A 19849-nucleotide genomic window follows, 5' to 3' on the forward strand; every position below is an offset into this window, starting at 1 on the left:
TCCGAGGGGGGAACGCGTTTAAGCGATTTTCCAGCTCCCGTAAGGGGGTAGACAGTGGATTCAATCTCCATGTCCACGGTTCCTCCTTCATCTGCCATTTAAAGTGGCAGATGTACTTTTTTACTTAACTTTTCAATTTATTTTTTATTTTTTCTTAATTAATAATACTTGTTTTGCATTCAGTGCGGATCCAATGGTTTCCAACTCGAATCGCGTGTCAATCGTTTAGTACAGCTGAACCGGTGTATCGCACCACAGCACGATGATGGTGTCGATTACGAGAGGCGACAAATTCACCAGCACCCAGCGCCCGCGCTTGTTGTTATTGCTTCGATACTATCCACTCGCAATATAGGGAATCCCGTTAGGATGCGATGATCACTTGACCAGCCGCGAGAATAACGGTATCACTTCTATGATGCTCGATAACGATATATATATGCGTCCGGCGGCTTCGAACTTAGGAAAACGAATGATTTTAATTATATTACGGGCTTTTTTTATAATGCACGAGGGCTCAAACTATTATTTAATGCTAAATTTGAATAAACGACTAAAATATATCTTAGTGCTCGTTTTGGACACAAGATAAAACAATTTTGTATATTGATATCTTTCGTGGTGTTGCTTTCAGAATGAATATTATATCTGCCCTCATGTAGAAGCCTTCAATTTGATTCGGATAAAAGTATGCTCAATCGTACATCTGTATACAATATTCGCAACATCAAGCTTTGGTAGGTAGGTGAGCAGTTCACGAAAGATATTGAAAGTCAATCCTGGATACTCTATTATGACAATTAATACGTTGGGCCCCCGACCGTATATGCTGCTCCTTCCAGTGTAAGTCCGTAGAGACTCAACGTGTTACACCAAGGCTGCCCAAGACGCCAAGGTCACGTCTTCCGAGCCGGCCGCCAATCCACCGTTGAAAGCAGCTTTACGTTTTCGAGACTCACCCAACTTGAACAATCAGTGTAACTATTATGATCGAACAACACACAGTATAACGAGTGAGATCAACTCTATAATTTGAAGAGCACTCAGTAATCACAGCAACAAGTGGACATGCGCACTCTCCAAGAACTCACAAATGCTATAAAAAGCGGCACCCGCATTCTTTTCTAGAATCAACAGTGAACTGGGTTGCTAGCGGAAAACCCCATAACATGTCTCTCACCAGCACAACATAATGATTACCTCCTATTATATTTCGCCAGTCTCTGCCCCCTCTCTTGCCGCACCTCTCGGCATAAACAAACACCTCGTGTCTCGTGCGTTGGTGTTTTGATTGTTTGAACAGCCACTCACCTTAGAGAAGAGTGCCAAGCTCACATTTCAAATATTCGCCCGAGATACGTTTCTGTTCTTTATGCTGATAGATACCAGTCTTGCAGCTCTAACCGTAGAATCCACATAGAGAATATCGGTACGTGTCGATGGAGACGCACGCTGTTTTTATATGTCTCTCCGCGACGGATCCGTATTTCAGTGAAAGATGATCACTTTTTTCGTGTGTTTATCAAGAGTTCTGAGTGGTACTTAATGATGTGAGAAAAACATGTACACTGTATTATAGTTGCGGAATGAACCGCCCAACTCGTGACTTGGGTAGTGTGCAATCATTTATTGTCATTTTCGAGACATTGCACCGTTTAATTGGACGTTAAGTTTGATCATCAATGTATTTTAATCTCGACAAGATTCACGTTTGCTCTGCCTTCTTGTGGGCCGGTCAAATTGCATCATTTTACACCTACAGCAAAAAAAATCAAGACGGAAGTCGCATGAAAAATGATACAAATTTTCCGGTCGCCGAGAGCATCAACTAATAAGTGGAACTTCACGCAACAATTTCAACCGTTCACTCCCCTCTCTGTATGGAAACCAAATTCGTTCCGCGACCCATAACTGATCGATTTAACAACCAGAGGAATCAATTTTCGCTAGCAGGGGGGAAAACTTTTTATTATAATTACGTCATAGAGCGAAACTTGTTCTTGTTCGTCCGTCGGCCAACACACGAAGTCGGCCGTCAGGATGATGTGAATATTTATTGTTCGAACAGTGGCACATGACTTGTTGACTTCTACCATGAGATTGTGTTTTCCCAGAAACGGTTGCTCCACCGGAAATCTTTGTGTCACAACGAGTGAAAAGTAAAATCAGTTATGTTTCGAACGACGACAGTGAGTAGTGTTTTTGCGTTGAACAATGTCACTGTCCCAGATTTGTTGCTGTATGTTCTTCGAGGCATGAAATTACTTCGGCATGTCACAGCGCAAATACGAGCGCCGTTCGTTACAGTGACATATATTCAACGAAATATGATGGTGATGCTACCGGTTACAATAGAGAGTACGGGGACCAAGTAAGGACGCGGAGGATATTTCGAGTGATGTGTCAATAACCTTTTCGAAATACTATTTACCGAAACATACAATTTCAAAACTGATATAACAAATAATAATTTCATCAAACAAATCACACAACACATCATTTTGTCTTGTTGATTTTTAGTGTATAAATCAATCATTATTGGGATGTAATGCTGTGGGTGAGCCTCAATTTATTTATTGTTTGTCTTCGATACAAATCACACAAAGTACTCAATCCTATGTTTATATACGCTTTAACTATTTATGAGATCAACATATCATTAAATACACGAAGGCAAGAGTCAAATGAGTTAAAATAACCAGAGTCAGAGTCAGTCAGTGCCCCGGCACAGGAGCAGCGACTAATGATGGGTCCTGTGAATCTGAAACTGAAACTGAAATCTTAATATTACTGTGACTTGAGAAAAATGTGAAGTAGTCAGATTGAAAGTAGGAGGCAGATTTTCCAGACAGTGTAATAGTTTGAATTGTACGTTTGGCGACAATTTCTCAATATCTTCAGCTACCGCTAGTAGAGTCCAATAGCCGTACTTTGTCCCATTTTGATGAAAGTTATCCTCACACGAAAACGTATAAGGACGTTGTACACAGTGGATTTTGCGATACTTAGAACATGTCACGTCGAGTTCTCGATGCTAGTGCGCGTGATAAATTAAAGAGTGTGTCACATCAAATTGCATCACGGAAAAAACGCTGTAGAAATTCGCCCAGTAGACCGATCCTTTTGAAAATTTTAGACAGTAAAATAAAAACTATTAAACAAATTTTGGCATTTTCTTTTTATTCATACTTCGAGCCCAAGCCCGTATGCTCGCACCTTCCTCTTTACCCCGTCCATAAGGTTCTGTACAACGTCAGGTTGTAGTTTTTTTTTGAACAGAAATCCATTTTCTCTTGAAGTCCGCCTCCGATTTGACAACTGTTGGGTTCTTTCGGAGGGCCTGCTTCATAATCGCTCAATATTTCTCTATTGGGCGAAGCTCCGGCGCGTTGGGCGGGTTCATTCCCTTTGGCACGAAGGTGACCCCGTTGGCTTCGTACCACTCCAACACGTCCTTTGAATAGTGGCACGAAGCGAGAACCGGCCAGAAGATGATCGGGCCCTCGTGCTGCTTCAATAGTGGTAGTAAGCGCTTCTGTAGGCACTCTTTAAGGTAAACCTGCCCGTTTACCGTGCCGGTCATCACGAAGGGGGCGCTCCGTTTTCCGCAAGAGCAGATCGCTTGCCAAACCATGTACTTTTTGGCAAACATGGATAGTTTCTGCTTGCGAATCTCCTCCGGAACGCTGAATTTGTCCTCTGCGGAGAAGAACAACAGGCCCGGCAGCTGACGAAAGTCCGCTTTGACGTAGGTTTCGTCGTCCATTGACCTCTTGACAAAACAAAAATCCGAAAATCTCATGTGTTACAACACGCGGCAGACATTATCTTTAGGTATCCTGAGAAGGAAAACCTGTAAAATTGATACATTTTATACAGGGTTTTCCAACTTTAAATTCCGAAAGTAAATTGAAATAAAACACTCTTAGAATTCGAATTCGATGAAACTTTTATTTCAAATTTAAGTTTGGTTTATGCCATTGTGTGTGAAATACAACATCATTCAAATGTCCACCTAGGGCTTCCTCGCACACCTTGATCCGGAACTGGTAATTTTCGATGACTTTTCGGCACATATGGTGCGGTATCTCGGTCATAACTTCACGAATGTTGTCTTTCAAATGTTCAAGAGTTTGCGGAGAGTTGGCATAGACACGGTCTTTCGCATAACCCCACAAAAATGCCAATTGGCATCACCAAAACGCGAAATTATGCGTCCCTCAAATTTCGTTCGCAATATGGCCATGTTCGGTCGTGTTGTGTGGCACGTGGAGCCGTCCTGCTGAAACCATATGTCATCCGTATCCATATCTTCAATTTATGGCAAAAAAAATCGGTTAACATGCGGCCATAGCGCTCACCATTCACAGTTACCGTCTCGCCGTCCTCATTTTCAAAGAAATACAGCCCGATGACTCCACAAGACCATAATGCGCACCAAACAGTGACTTTTGGCGGATGCAATGGCCTCTCAACAATCACGTGTGAATTTTCTGAGCCCCATATACGGAAATTTTGGGTGTTCACATAGCCACCGAGCTCGAAATGTGCCTCATCGCTGAAGAAAATTTGATGCGAAAATTCAGCATTTTGCTGCTGTTGTTCGTTCACCCAATCGACGTATGCCCGACGCATTCCATGGTCACCACGCTCTAATTTTTGTACCAGTTGGACTTTATATGGATGTAGGTGCAAGTCCAAATGCAAAATTCGCCACAATGATGTGTTTGACAAGCTCAATTGCTGAGCACGCCGTGGAATCGAAACATTCGGGTCATCCTCCACACTGGCAGCAACAGCAGCAATATTTTCGGCCGAACGCACATTACAATGATGCACAAGTTTCACAATATCCGCTACGGATCCAGTTTGTTCGAATTTACGCACTACATTAGCGATTGTGTGCTCTGTTGGCCGTTCATGACGACCAAAATCCGTGCTCGAAAAACATTTGCCGGTTTTTCATCATTTTTATAGTATAATTTAACAAAATTAACACGTTGTGCGATGCTAAAACGATCCATATTGTAAAATGGCAGACATTCAACTAACGATATGACGCGTTGGTTGACAGCTATGTCAAACGGTTGTCAGCGCAGGGCTGTATACTTTCGGAAGCCCGAAATGGAAACCCCTGTATAATATATATTCTATTATTCATCGTATGTACTTTTCATCGAAATTCAATCGCGTTGGCGGAGATTCAATAGTGGGAAACCTGAGAAGGTAACCGAGAAAACTCCTCCAAGGCCAACCGATCCGGCGATATGTTCCGTTATTCGTTACACCTACTCTGAGCCTGATCACGAACATCACTTCACGGTGAGAATGAACTGTATATAACCTTGCAGACTAATCATCTTACTCTCACCGCGAAGCGACGCTCGTAATAAGGCCCTCTGTATCACACTTCAATCGCGACGACGGAGAGTTTTTTTTTGGGAAACCTGAGAAGGTAACCGACAGAATTACTGTAACCCCGGATCGGCGTTATGTTTCGTTAACCATCGAGTGTACGCTTCATAGAACTTCAAAATCCACGGTGCAGAGGGATATCTTTCGGAAACCTGAGAAGGTAACCTATGGAGAATCTCGTCAATCTCACACGTAAAGGGCACTCTCCAATGAAAACGATAATATTTATATTAATAACTTACAAAAACATACACACACACACTACATTAGAAAAACTATTGCAAGTTAATTAAAAAATGTCCATGCCCTAGCCAAAACCAAGAGCCGAGAATAAATAGAAAATTCAATCAAAATATCATTCTCAATACAACAACAGTTCAATGCAAATGAAAATTTAAAAACGTTTGAGTAGTTTCCTCGTACCCAGCAATGCAATCTTCATTTGAATATTTTTCAGTTTTGAACATGCAGTTCATTCAACAAAACGGTAACTAATGCCAGTTTGGAGACCAGATTAGCAAAACAAACCCGCGAATACAAAATAACATAAGTTAGTGACAAAAATGAGTGTAAATTATAGTTTGTGCTTGGTGATTATCTTCTGCGGTTTCGACAACGAGCTGCTATTCTCACTGACGCCTCTTCTCCCTCTCGCAGGTGAGAAAGTATCTCTATCTATAATGCTCGCACCTCGATCAACTTTTGCAGTTTTGAAATGAAAGTTAATAAGAACTCATCTGTGTTGCTTAACGATGTCTCGATTGGACCGCTTCCTTTGTCGGTGATATTACCACTACAACTGAATACCGCTCCGAATTTACGGATTATCACGAACACACACTCTCTTTATGTACTAGAGAGAGAGAGAGAGAGAAGAAAATGCGACACAAGCAAAAAGGAGCATTAACTGCAAGCTCTCACGAACCGAACCAAACCCTTATTTTTCTCTCATTTAGCTATAAAACTAAAAATAAACGGAAAAAAATCACGATTAGAATAGTTACAATAGTTACTGCCTCAAAAGAGTATTCTAATCTAGATATTTGAAAAAAAATATTTCAATTTTTTATTTTTTTTTTTTTCAAGAATCTTTCAAGTATCGCTACTTTATATTTCAGAAGCCTAGACAACCTAGAAAGGATTTTTCGAAAATCCCATTATTTTCCGAATTATAGCCATGTTAGTGGTGCGGTATCTAATCGAGTACGGCCATAAAAATTAACTTCAAACGCATCGAAACAAGTTTTTTTTAAACTGACGTACAAGATGTCTCAAATTCAACTGAACCGATTTATGTCAAATTAATATAAATACAATCTGTATGTATCTCTCTATCGCAAGAACCAACAAAAAGTTTTTTTTTCTTATTTTACTATTTCAAAAAAAAAAGGGAAACGTATAAAAAAACGTTAAAAATTACATTTCTTTCCAGACCGCCGCCACTTTTTCTAAAAAATAGTTTTCTACTTGTCCGAGGTTAATGCGATAGCGGCATCTTTGTTGATTCAGACTCCGTTCGATTCTTTTGTTTTAGATAACCAGAAAGGCTGGAATCATTTACGCCTTATTTGCAACTTTTTTACGAACCCCCTCACTTCATCTGCTTATAACTATGCTAATTATGAATATTTGCATTCCGTTCAATTTTTGTTTTATTGTTAAAGGATAGATAAACATAATATAATGGATAGTAAAAAATATTCTATGTATTATTTTTTCGGAGCTCGAAGAAACGTCCAAAATTCGTGCCTCTACACTAGAATACCCTCATAAGAGGATCCAAATTAAAAGACTAAATATATATTGCATCACGACGATTAGTCCAAGTTTGAGAGCTTATTGATCAGTAATTTCATTATGGCTTTATGAGAATCTTGTCCCAATCGGTTTGAAAACTTCCTAAGAATCTATTGCAATATCAAGAATCATGAATGTTTCAATAGTTAGTTTGCTAAAATGGCGTTGATTTGAAAACTTCATAGTTCTCATATGTTTGTGAAAACTGCTGCTGCTTGCCATGGGTAGATTGAAGTAGATTGAAGCACAATTTTCATTCAATCAGATTAGCAGGCCCGAAGGCAGCTTCAAATTGTACAAAATTTTAATGTAAAGTTTGACTTTATGTTATTTAATTAGTAAAAACACGTTACTTAACTCTCGACTCTTACGACTCTTACTTAATCATTTTTATATTAATTTTCTGATGTTTCTAATTAAAATATAAAATCATTATCAAACATCATTCCATGAGGTTATGCACCACAGAACTAAATTTCAAATCTAGTCTTATAAGAAAATAGAAAACTTTAATTGCATCAGTTATATCATAAACTAGCTGACTCGGTAAACTTCGTCCCGCCCAAAATTTGTTTTTTGTTATCAATACCTTCAAACGTTCACTTTTCTTACTATGAGCAACTTCATGTGTCCAATCGCAGAACTGTTCATTGTTTGATCTTCTAATGGAGCCCGTTGAATTTACCTTTTACTATAAACTTCCTAGTATTTCTAACAAAACTCATCATTATAATATCAGGTCATTTTCAGACACAATTCTCATTCAAGATTTTTCAACCACTTGAAAATAACATGTTTCTCCGTTACATGGAATAAATGTTTTATGCAGAAAATATGATAGAATAAATGCAGCCCTAAATCGGACAATTCCTTCCTCGAGTTCTGCTGTTATCAACACATTTGGCGATACTTTTTTATTGGTATAGATAGAAGAAGATATAGGAGTGCGTTTCATCACATTAAAATCCATTTCCAGTTTCGAACAAAGATCACTTTCGCTAGCGCGAACATCAAATGGACTAACAGCACATGTCACTATGTAATTGTAGAACATATGGGAATTTATTTTCCGAATTTTTCCTTCCGAGTTTTCTCAAAATTTTCAATTGTCATATTTGGTTGGAATATTTTTGGATGAAATATGTGTAATATTTTTAAGAGAAGGGGGAGAAGTATCCAACCACCGTAAAAACATTTATTGCGCCCTGAAACCTCCACATGCCAAATTTGATTTCATTTTCTTGAAATTCTAGAGTAATGCAGAAATTTGTGTTTCATTTGTATGGCAGCACCCCTAGAGAGGGGGTGGAGAGTCTAACCACCATAAAATCATTTATTGCTCCCTAAAACCTCCATATGCCAATTCCCGAGTAATTTAGAAATTTGTTTTTAATTTGTATGGCAGCTCCACACACCCCCCCCCCCCTTAGAGAGGGCGAGGGGTCTCAAACTGCCACAAAAACCTTCCCCGGCCCAAAATCCCCTACATACCAATTTTCATGTTGATCGGTTCAGTAGTTTCCGAGTCCATAAGAATCAGACAGACAGACAGAGATCCATTTTTATATATATATATATATATATATATATATATATATATATATATATATATATATATATATATATATATATATATATATATATATATATATATATATATATATACATATATATATATATATATATATATATATATATATATATATAAATATATATATATATAATATATATATATATATATATATATATATATATATATATATATATATATATATATATATATATATATATATATATATATATATATATATATATATATATATATATATATATATATATATATATATATATATATATATATATAGGAGATTATTATTTGAAACGAACTCGAGTTGGTCGAGTTTAAAAATCTACATAATTATGTTCAAAAAATGTTTTAGAGTTTCACTATTTTCATGTAACCGCTCCGCACCGTTCCTAAGATAAAGGTTCAGGACCACCGGTCGTGTTAGGACCACCTTCCCCAATAGGATGGTGGTTAGACACTCCACCTCCTATCTAAGGGGGGCTGCCATACAAACGAAACACAAACATCTGCATAACTCGAGAACTAATCCAGCACAATTTGGGATGTGAGGGTTTTTGGATATGAGTAATGTTTCTATGATGGTATGACACCCCTGACTCCCCTGGAATGGAGAGGGGGTCCCATAAAAATATTACACATATTTCAACCAAAAATATTCCAACCAAATATGACAATTGAAAATTTTGGGAAAACTCTGAAGGAAAAAGGGAAAATTCGGAAAATAAATTCCCATATGTTCTACAATTACATAGTGACATGTGCTGTTAGTCCATTTGATGTTCGCGCTAGCGAAAGTGATCTTTGTTCAAAACTGGAAATGGATTTTAATGTGATGAAACGCACTCCTATATCTTCTTCTATCTATACCAATAAAAAAGTATCGCCGAATGTGTTGATAAGAGCAGAACTCGAGGAAGGAATTGTCCGATTTAGGGCTAATTTTTTTTTGCACAGAGCGTGTTGTCACGTCTAGAAATGCATGCAGATTTTTGCAAATTTCTTGCGAGTTTGTTTTTAAACTGAATTTACAGAAATCCACGTTGATCTTTTGTTGACAAATCATAGGACAAAGTTTATTTATATGTTTTGAAATTGAACTGAAACTACAACAATAATGTTCAAAAATCGGAAACCGCAAAAAGACAGGTGTTGTCACATCACAAAAGTATTGTGCTGGAAGCAAGCGAATTCAATTGTGAAATATTCTCCAACTCAAGATTCATGTAGGAAATTTTCTCAATTTCACTTTGATATCGTTTCTTATTTGGAAAACGTGCAATTTATAATAAAACGAGAAAAAAAACCTTTTTTTAGTGAGCCACGTCACGCTGGAATGGGTCACTTGCAAATATATGAGAAAAAAATATTTTCATCCATAATTTTTATTTTAAGAATATCCTACATCCCATTCATTTGAATCGAAGAAGTTCGCCAGACCACGCCTTTGCAGTTTTGGTCGCAACATCAATTTAAACAGGGTTACAACTCGTTGCACATCTCCATATTCTCCAGAATTCGCTTTTTCGGACCACTATTTGTTTTCCAATTTGAAAAAAAAATGGCCTCACCGAGGAGGTGAGGAGGAGGCTATTTTTCAGACTTGTACAAATCCTGTTATTCAGAATGGATCAACAAACTAGAACCGCTTTAGCCGAAGTTTGTAAGCCTAAAAGGAGATTATGTTAAAACATAAAAAGGTTCACCCCAAACAATAAAGTAGTTTTCCCTCAAATTACAAAAATGATATACAGGGCAACTTCGATGTAACGTACATATTGTATTTTCAAAATTGTACATTGTATCGAAGCATAATAAAGAACTCAGAAACATAGCTCATATTACTTTATTGTGATGCTGTTTGGGTAGAGCTAGTAAATAATGATGACAAAATCCAACTAGAAGGTGAAGTCAACCTTTCTCATGATGTTTCCCTTTATACTGTTGATTGAGGCTAATAGATAAAATGACCGCTTACTTGTTTAAAACACTTTTTCCCTTTTTCCATAGTGCCCTTTTTCCGATGAGGAGTCGTGTTGGTAGTCGTATAGACTATTCATATAATTATCGTTCAGAATTTAAAAAAAATTTTTTTAAGGAAAATAATTACGAATATTTGCCTTCCGATCTATTTTTGCTTTATTGTTAAAGGATAGATAACTCCAACTCTTAAAACGAGTTGGCATTAAATTCGTCCATTGAAAATGTGTACGTTATATCGAGGTAAAATGTACGTTATATCGAATGACGAGTTATTTCGTTATTTCGTTATTTCGAAGATTCCCTGTAATGAGTGTTAAAGTGGAGTGTTTGTCAAATGTGAGAAAGACCGCTCTCTTCAACTTTCTGCTATACTAGTTTATACTAAAATTTCCATTGCAATCTAGAATAATATTCTGAAGAGATAAACAAGGGAATTGAATAAACCATTTTCGCAATCTCACGTCAACAAAGGGGGTCGTGGTTTTATTTTTTTTCCCGAAACAGTATATGCATAGAAAAAACAAATATTGTGGCGCGAGAAAATAATAGAAATAACACTTTTTTCTGCCTCGCACACAAACCTGTGATTTACTGATTGCCCGGTTATTTTGAAACATAAAAAACGATCCTTTAGCATAGCATACGGTATACAAAAAAACGAAGATTATATTCTTATTCTTATTCTTATTATAATTCTTATTCTTATTCTTATTCTTATTCTTATTCTTATTCTTATTCTTATTCTTATTCTTATTCTTATTCTTATTCTTATTCTTATTCTTATTCTTATTCTTATTCTTATTCTTATTCTTATTCTTATTCTTATTCTTATTCTTATTCTTATTCTTATTCTTATTCTTATTCTTATTCTTATTCTTATTCTTATTCTTATTCTTATTCTTATTCTTATTCTTATTCTTATTCTTATTCTTATTCTTATTCTTATTCTTATTCTTATTCTTATTCTTATTCTTATTCTTATTCTTATTCTTATTCTTATTCTTATTCTTATTCTTATTCTTATTCTTATTCTTATTCTTATTCTTATTCTTATTCTTATTCTTATTCTTATTCTTATTCTTATTCTTATTCTTATTCTTATTCTTATTCTTATTCTTATTCTTATTCTTATTCTTATTCTTATTCTTATTCTTATTCTTATTCTTATTCTTATTCTTATTCTTATTCTTATTCTTATTCTTATTCTTATTCTTATTCTTATTCTTATTCTTATTCTTATTCTTATTCTTATTCTTATTCTTATTCTTATTCTTATTCTTATTCTTATTCTTATTCTTATTCTTATTCTTATTCTTATTCTTATTCTTATTCTTATTCTTATTCTTATTCTTATTCTTATTCTTATTCTTATTCTTATTCTTATTCTTATTCTTATTCTTATTCTTATTCTTATTCTTATTCTTATTCTTATTCTTATTCTTATTCTTATTCTTATTCTTATTCTTATTCTTATTCTTATTCTTATTCTTATTCTTATTCTTATTCTTATTCTTATTCTTATTCTTATTCTTATTCTTATTCTTATTCTTATTCTTATTCTTATTCTTATTCTTATTCTTATTCTTATTCTTATTCTTATTCTTATTCTTATTCTTATTCTTATTCTTATTCTTATTCTTATTCTTATTCTTATTCTTATTCTTATTCTTATTCTTATTCTTATTCTTATTCTTATTCTTATTCTTATTCTTATTCTTATTCTTATTCTTATTCTTATTCTTATTCTTATTCTTATTCTTATTCTTATTCTTATTCTTATTCTTATTCTTATTCTTATTCTTATTCTTATTCTTATTCTTATTCTTATTCTTATTCTTATTCTTATTCTTATTCTTATTCTTATTCTTATTCTTATTCTTATTCTTATTCTTATTCTTATTCTTATTCTTATTCTTATTCTTATTCTTATTCTTATTCTTATTCTTATTCTTATTCTTATTCTTATTCTTATTCTTATTCTTATTCTTATTCTTATTCTTATTCTTATTCTTATTCTTATTCTTATTCTTATTCTTATTCTTATTCTTATTCTTATTCTTATTCTTATTCTTATTCTTATTCTTATTCTTATTCTTATTCTTATTCTTATTCTTATTCTTATTCTTATTCTTATTCTTATTCTTATTCTTATTCTTATTCTTATTCTTATTCTTATTCTTATTCTTATTCTTATTCTTATTCTTATTCTTATTCTTATTCTTATTCTTATTCTTATTCTTATTCTTATTCTTATTCTTATTCTTATTCTTATTCTTATTCTTATTCTTATTCTTATTCTTATTCTTATTCTTATTCTTATTCTTATTCTTATTCTTATTCTTATTCTTATTCTTATTCTTATTCTTATTCTTATTCTTATTCTTATTCTTATTCTTATTCTTATTCTTATTCTTATTCTTATTCTTATTCTTATTCTTATTCTTATTCTTATTCTTATTCTTATTCTTATTCTTATTCTTATTCTTATTCTTATTCTTATTCTTATTCTTATTCTTATTCTTATTCTTATTCTTATTCTTATTCTTATTCTTATTCTTATTCTTATTCTTATTCTTATTCTTATTCTTATTCTTATTCTTATTCTTATTCTTATTCTTATTCTTATTCTTATTCTTATTCTTATTCTTATTCTTATTCTTATTCTTATTCTTATTCTTATTCTTATTCTTATTCTTATTCTTATTCTTATTCTTATTCTTATTCTTATTCTTATTCTTATTCTTATTCTTATTCTTATTCTTATTCTTATTCTTATTCTTATTCTTATTCTTATTCTTATTCTTATTCTTATTCTTATTCTTATTCTTATTCTTATTCTTATTCTTATTCTTATTCTTATTCTTATTCTTATTCTTATTCTTATTCTTATTCTTATTCTTATTCTTATTCTTATTCTTATTCTTATTCTTATTCTTATTCTTATTCTTATTCTTATTCTTATTCTTATTCTTATTCTTATTCTTATTCTTATTCTTATTCTTATTCTTATTCTTATTCTTATTCTTATTCTTATTCTTATTCTTATTCTTATTCTTATTCTTATTCTTATTCTTATTCTTATTCTTATTCTTATTCTTATTCTTATTCTTATTCTTATTCTTATTCTTATTCTTATTCTTATTCTTATTCTTATTCTTATTCTTATTCTTATTCTTATTCTTATTCTTATTCTTATTCTTATTCTTATTCTTATTCTTATTCTTATTCTTATTCTTATTCTTATTCTTATTCTTATTCTTATTCTTATTCTTATTCTTATTCTTATTCTTATTCTTATTCTTATTCTTATTCTTATTCTTATTCTTATTCTTATTCTTATTCTTATTCTTATTCTTATTCTTATTCTTATTCTTATTCTTATTCTTATTCTTATTCTTATTCTTATTCTTATTCTTATTCTTATTCTTATTCTTATTCTTATTCTTATTCTTATTCTTATTCTTATTCTTATTCTTATTCTTATTCTTATTCTTATTCTTATTCTTATTCTTATTCTTATTCTTATTCTTATTCTTATTCTTATTCTTATTCTTATTCTTATTCTTATTCTTATTCTTATTCTTATTCTTATTCTTATTCTTATTCTTATTCTTATTCTTATTCTTATTCTTATTCTTATTCTTATTCTTATTCTTATTCTTATTCTTATTCTTATTCTTATTCTTATTCTTATTCTTATTCTTATTCTTATTCTTATTCTTATTCTTATTCTTATTCTTATTCTTATTCTTATTCTTATTCTTATTCTTATTCTTATTCTTATTCTTATTCTTATTCTTATTCTTATTCTTATTCTTATTCTTATTCTTATTCTTATTCTTATTCTTATTCTTATTCTTATTCTTATTCTTATTCTTATTCTTATTCTTATTCTTATTCTTATTCTTATTCTTATTCTTATTCTTATTCTTATTCTTATTCTTATTCTTATTCTTATTCTTATTCTTATTCTTATTCTTATTCTTATTCTTATTCTTATTCTTATTCTTATTCTTATTCTTATTCTTATTCTTATTCTTATTCTTATTCTTATTCTTATTCTTATTCTTATTCTTATTCTTATTCTTATTCTTATTCTTATTCTTATTCTTATTCTTATTCTTATTCTTATTCTTATTCTTATTCTTATTCTTATTCTTATTCTTATTCTTATTCTTATTCTTATTCTTATTCTTATTCTTATTCTTATTCTTATTCTTATTCTTATTCTTATTCTTATTCTTATTCTTATTCTTATTCTTATTCTTATTCTTATTCTTATTCTTATTCTTATTCTTATTCTTATTCTTATTCTTATTCTTATTCTTATTCTTATTCTTATTCTTATTCTTATTCTTATTCTTATTCTTATTCTTATTCTTATTCTTATTCTTATTCTTATTCTTATTCTTATTCTTATTCTTATTCTTATTCTTATTCTTATTCTTATTCTTATTCTTATTCTTATTCTTATTCTTATTCTTATTCTTATTCTTATTCTTATTCTTATTCTTATTCTTATTCTTATTCTTATTCTTATTCTTATTCTTATTCTTATTCTTATTCTTATTCTTATTCTTATTCTTATTCTTATTCTTATTCTTATTCTTATTCTTATTCTTATTCTTATTCTTATTCTTATTCTTATTCTTATTCTTATTCTTATTCTTATTCTTATTCTTATTCTTATTCTTATTCTTATTCTTATTCTTATTCTTATTCTTATTCTTATTCTTATTCTTATTCTTATTCTTATTCTTATTCTTATTCTTATTCTTATTCTTATTCTTATTCTTATTCTTATTCTTATTCTTATTCTTATTCTTATTCTTATTCTTATTCTTATTCTTATTCTTATTCTTATTCTTATTCTTATTCTTATTCTTATTCTTATTCTTATTCTTATTCTTATTCTTATTCTTATTCTTATTCTTATTCTTATTCTTATTCTTATTCTTATTCTTATTCTTATTCTTATTCTTATTCTTATTCTTATTCTTATTCTTATTCTTATTCTTATTCTTATTCTTATTCTTATTCTTATTCTTATTCTTATTCTTATTCTTATTCTTATTCTTATTCTTATTCTTATTCTTATTCTTATTCTTATTCTTATTCTTATTCTTATTCTTATTCTTATTCTTATTCTTATTCTTATTCTTATTCTTATTCTTATTCTTATTCTTATTCTTATTCTTATTCTTATTCTTATTCTTATTCTTATTCTTATTCTTATTCTTATTCTTATTCTTATTCTTATTCTTATTCTTATTCTTATTCTTATTCTTATTCTTATTCTTATTCTTATTCTTATTCTTATTCTTATTCTTATTCTTATTCTTATTCTTATTCTTATTCTTATTCTTATTCTTATTCTTATTCTTATTCTTATTCTTATTCTTATTCTTATTCTTATTCTTATTCTTATTCTTATTCTTATTCTTATTCTTATTCTTATTCTTATTCTTATTCTTATTCTTATTCTTATTCTTATTCTTATTCTTATTCTTATTCTTATTCTTATTCTTATTCTTATTCTTATTCTTATTCTTATTCTTATTCTTATTCTTATTCTTATTCTTATTCTTATTCTTATTCTTATTCTTATTCTTATTCTTATTCTTATTCTTATTCTTTCGTTCTGAATACTCAATAAAAACCACTTATAGCACTAAACTTAAGGTTCGTTTTTCTCGAAATCATAAAAATGTCACATCTGTCACAATCTGACTTGACAACGACCATATGCCCATTTCATCGCGAACCTCAAGAAATGTTTGGCTACTTTCCACTGGAAATTGGCCAAAGTTACAACCGTTCTGAAACCGGAGAATAATCTCAACTTTCCCAGAAGATATCGTCCCATAGGCCTCATCCTTACTGTTCTTTAGATGTTATTTGAGATGGTCATAAAAATTCGCCTGCTGCTCTTCGCCCACTCGTACAATTTTTACCGATAAGAGCAATTTCTAAGACATCAGCCATGTTGATGGCTTTTCTTTTCGATTCAAATGAGTTTCGTTCTCAAACAAATATTTCGTCCTGTGATTGAATACAGAGTCGAAATAGATAGATAGATGATAGAATACATATAAACTCAAGTGGCAACAGATCCCGACTCTACCCTAGAGTCGTCTTCGATCTGATTTTTGGGAGAATCTCTTTCAAGATCATTTTTAAGAATTACATACGCTTGGGAGTAGCATTCAGATCCTGGGCGAGTTATCTATCGTAACGGATTCTGATGAATTCGCTTCTTAACTTTCTCCACCATTTCCACTATTCTAGGAGAAGATCTTCGGTGGTGGTATCATTGCGGCCACCGCCATTGCGTTTCGGAATGCTGCCTGTCTTATTGTATAATTTGGTGTTTAGGCAAACAAATATTTTGATTACCGGGAGATGCTGATCGATTTCTGTCGAATTTCCGCCGAACGGAGCGATATTTTCATATTACGTAGAAATTGTTTTTCTCACAATCATTTCATTACACATGAATGTATTTTACACATATCAATGTAGATTTATGACTACACGTGTATTTTTGCGTATTTATTCTGAGTTCTATGAAAAATGATGCAACCATTATTCGACAAAAATATTTTGTGAAAGAGATCTGAAACAATGAAAATAGTACAGAATTCCACCGTGATTTGAAACCTACAATCAATCTGTAAATTTGATTATTCTCGAACGAGTTAGGGTTCCACACAAAATACATACAGGTCGGATTATATACAGACTCGACTATATATGATTCGATTATACACTGAATTCTTTCTTTACGTGACTGATGCGTGCGCGAAAAAAAATTCGCGTGATTTTGAGCAAATCGCGTAAATAAAAACCGCATAATTGAGAGAGAATTACGTAAAAAAAGATTGTCCCATCACCGGCACACGCTCGTCAAAACCACACTAGCAAACGCTCTCGTGCAAAATAAAAATCACACAAAAAATGAAAATCGCGTAAAAAAGAATCCTGAGTATACAATTTTGGACTCAATTATATACAGTTGTAACCTTTCAACGTTGTGGTGAAATTTAAGTGGCCATCATAAGTACACGGGGAAGAAATTCGCGATTTTTGAAGATTTTGCTTGAATTTTCACCAGAAATTGTTTATATAGATATTGCAGCGAAATTGAGAAAGATGGAAGTTGGGTGTCAAAGAACAAATTATAGAGCGGTTGTGAGAGAGGCGTTTTCTGATTTTAAGGAGATGAATCAAAAATTAAATTCTTTTTTTTATTTTCAATAAACGAAAAATATATGTATAAAAAACTTGTTTTTACTCAATTAAATACAGCGAAAAGAAATCGGAGACTGCATACAATCGAGTCCGCGCTGTACTGCCTCCAAGTGCGACGGACGAAAGATATTCGCCCACTTGTTTTAAAGGCAATCACAACACCTCACAAACTGTCATACCACAGTCAATCATCGCTAATTGTGTATTGTACTGCTTTCTGGTTGACTGTGTCATCTGTTGAAAGGATTTTTCGGAACTTCCATAACCATTTCAAGGTCCCTTCCCCGCGACGAGAATAAATAAAAACAAATGGTTGGTTGGGTAAATAAAGTTCGGCTTTTCCACGACGTTCGGTTTGTTATTCTTTCTTAATTGAAAAACTGTGACAGTAGTCAATGTTGGGTAACTTGTGGGGTACAAAAGTAATGGTTATAATTTCATTTATCTGTAACAGAGTGGTAACAAAAACATCACATACACTTCATCGCCGTACACTCAAAGTATTGTTTTGTTTTAATTTTCATATACGCTCGACATTGAACTGTGTTTTATGTTATTAATTAATTCATCTTTTCCTGAAAAAGAAGACCCGATGTTTGCATGCGAGAGCATCGGTCTTATTTTTCTTCTTCATCTCATTTTCATGAAAACAAAAACAATGAACAGAGTGGAGGCGTAAAACCAACATTTCTGGTTCAAGGTAAAACGTGACAACGAAAATTAGTAAAAAGCGTGTGAATAATATGTTTGAAAGACATCATTCATCCTGACAACATGATCTGATTTTTGAATAATTGGAGGAGTTCAAATGTATTAACATTACCTAATTTATGAGCTGTTCCGTTTTTCATCGCACGTACTCTGATTCGGGCTTTAATCGAAACCACGAAAAGGTAGGGACTGCTGTAAAAAGCTACTCGATGATAGGTAATCAACATTACATTACGGTGAATTTCTTCTGAGTGGCTCGATAATATTGCATTATATGATAAAAGTAATAATGCCGCAAGGCCACTTATAGCGGGCCGAAGTTGACAGCTCGAACAAATAGCATCACGTTTGTGGGCACAAATGCTTTGCCATCGCTGGTCACCGAGGCTGAGTGACAGGCGCTCGTCAACAATACACAATCGTCGCCATATTGATTACGATGGATAAAAGGACAGCTTCAAGTATGACGGAAGATGAATGATGCATAAAAGACAATTCAACCCTCCCCCCAGTGGTGGTGGTTGTTTGCTTCTTTTAAATGCACATAACGTTTATGGTTCTCAGCGGACATGAATCTGAATTCGAGTAGATATTTGATACGAATTTATGAATCGAGGTGAGGTTCTATCAAATGTAACGTTATTGCCATCATTCGCAAGGAAAAAACTAGATCTCACAAGGCAAAAAACAACTCATTTTGAGTTATATAAATTGACATACACATCAGGAGTGAAAAAGAGCACTCGTATTTCATTACCTATAAACATTTCAGTTAAATCGTCATACGTCCAATAACTGAAACCTAAATAGTATAAGCATCTAAATATGAACGATTCATGTCTGAGCGTTCTTTCCGACGCAAGATTGACATGTTTGCGTTTAACACCAAATCTAGAGGAGATGTGTCTAAAACGCGCCTACCGGGCAATTTGATCCACCTGATTTTGTCGTAAATCAGCAAGAATAGAAATGTAATAGTTATAGACAATCGTGCTAGTCAATGATGGAATCCTACCATGCAAGTTTTACATTTGTAACATGCTTTAAAAAAAAAAGAAAAATAATTTTCTTTGGAAGCGATTTTCGATGTAATATTATACATCATTT

General features: G+C 32.1%; 1 protein-coding gene across 5 annotated transcripts in view; it reads left to right on the top strand.

The window, feature by feature from the left end:
- Positions 1 to 1409: 1409 nt before the first annotated feature.
- LOC129769279 (uncharacterized) overlaps positions 1410 to 19849 on the top strand; it is an 87846-nt gene continuing 69406 nt past the window's right edge. The window contains exon 1 of one of the 5 annotated variants that reach the window (XM_055771410.1): positions 1410 to 1538. The gene's annotated coding sequence lies outside the window, so the exon portion shown is untranslated. Of the gene's footprint in view, positions 1551 to 2170; positions 2190 to 19849 lie in introns of those variants that run through there. The other 4 variants (XM_055771408.1, XM_055771411.1, XM_055771413.1 and 1 more) reach the window with 4 other exon arrangements.

The sequence above is a fragment of the Toxorhynchites rutilus genome, chromosome 2 (assembly GCF_029784135.1).
Source record: "Toxorhynchites rutilus septentrionalis strain SRP chromosome 2, ASM2978413v1, whole genome shotgun sequence".
Lineage (NCBI taxonomy): Eukaryota > Metazoa > Arthropoda > Insecta > Diptera > Culicidae > Toxorhynchites > Toxorhynchites rutilus.